This window comes from Urocitellus parryii, chromosome X, assembly GCF_045843805.1.
Source record: "Urocitellus parryii isolate mUroPar1 chromosome X, mUroPar1.hap1, whole genome shotgun sequence".
NCBI classification, from domain to species: Eukaryota; Metazoa; Chordata; class Mammalia; order Rodentia; family Sciuridae; genus Urocitellus; species Urocitellus parryii.
This window is the reverse complement of record NC_135547.1, coordinates 10,465,615-10,467,545: the sequence shown is the minus strand read 5'-3', so window position 1 is coordinate 10,467,545 and position 1,931 is coordinate 10,465,615.

The window sequence follows — 1,931 nt, the reverse complement described above, 5'->3', positions numbered from 1 at the left end:
CAGTAAATTACTATTTACTGTTGTTTTTAAGGAAGCAGAACTTTAAAAAATTAAATGGAGGAGTTGTGATTATAGCTTGCAGAGAAAGTATAATTGAGTATTTAAAGAGCATGGACTCTGACATTAATGGCCTAGGTCCAAATCCAATTTTTACACACTGTGGAATCTAGAAAATATTACTCAACTCTTTGCACCTCAGTTCCCTTGTTTTTGTAATGGAACTAATAATAGCACCTAATTCATTGGTTTGTCTTGAGGATTAAGTATATTAATTCATTTGAAATGCTTAGAACATTGTCTGGCACATGGTAGCCCTTTTTACCTAGTAAAATAAATATACACCATATATATAAATAGACTATATATATATATATATATATATATATATATATATATATTACACATTCATGTTAGATCTAGAGTCATATTTCTGAATCATGATTATATAATCTATATTTCCCCAAATAAATGTGAAAAGCATGATTCTATAAACCATCTAAGCAAATATACTCAACTAAAAGAATATTTGATTTTGTGCTGATATATGCTAGGCATGGTTCTAAGCACTGAAAAAAATAGGGTACAATTTATATTTATACTCTTTGGTAGTAATGACCCTTGAGAGTGGTGAGGAAGAAATGGGGGGGCGGAGACGATTTACTGTTGTTTTTAAGGAAGCAGAATTTTAAAAAATTAAATTCTTTCTATCTAAAGCCTCTAATGGGATATACAATAGTGGGTTGAAAGAAGAGTGTGTAATTAAGGTGGATGAATACTTTCTTATTCTATACTACATAGACGGAAAGATGTGTGGACCTAAGGAATGCAAGAGGAAAATCAAAGAGCAAAGACAGAACTCAAGTTAGGAATGGTGGATGGACTTTTCTTAAGAATACTGATAACTAATATTTTAGGTTATCTCTATACCTGAAAGGTAAATATTTTCACCTTTCACAACCTTCAGTAAAGATTGGTATGCACACCCAAATGCTGTAAGTGTGAGCGTGAGTGTGTATTTTCATTGCTCATTTTGAAGAAATTATGGAAAAGGCTGTGCTCTACATCCAGGATGCTTTGTCATGGGACAGAGACAACAAAGCAATCCTGGGTTGAATTAATTCAGTGGAAAGAAGATAGCAAAGCCAATATATGCCCCCAGGAGTTTATACTAGACTTTCCATTGGAGAATATATTGGACTTTCCACAATTAATGGAAGTAAATTTTATTTATTCTTCACAACAACCCTTAAAGTTAATAGTATTATTTTTATTTTATAGAGGCAGAAAATGACACAAAGTGAGGCTAAATAACTTGCCCAAATTTATGTAGATTATTATTCAGACTCTTCACTTCATAGTTGATGAAAATGACAGAAAAAAATAGGTAGTACAGTTAATATGTTACTCTAGTTACTAGACTAATTAGTGGTAAATCTGTCTTCCAGTTCTTGACACTTCTCACTGTAACATACTGTATCCTCTTAGAGAACTTTTCATAAATATTAAAGCTCCCAAAATAAAAGTTTTGGGGCCAATAGTGAACATTGTGAAATGCATAAGTTTGTTCGTAGATGTCTTAAAATATATAATAGAAAAAGGGGATGGGGAAATAATCTTTATTTATTTATAGCACAAACAAATTTCCCCAAAGCCCAGCTAGTTATCTTTATAGATAATTTTAAAATTATATATATATATATATATATATATGTGTGTGTGTGTGTGTGTGTGTATGTGTTTGTGTGTGTGTTTGTTTCTTCACTTTCCTTAGTAAGAACAGAAGTCCATCTAATCACAATTTTCCAATGTAACCAGTCAGCCAGGTTATGTTTTTATTTTTTACTTAATTTTGACCACACACACATATATATGCATACACGTACACACACACACACACACACACAAACACACACACAGAGTTATTTGTAAAA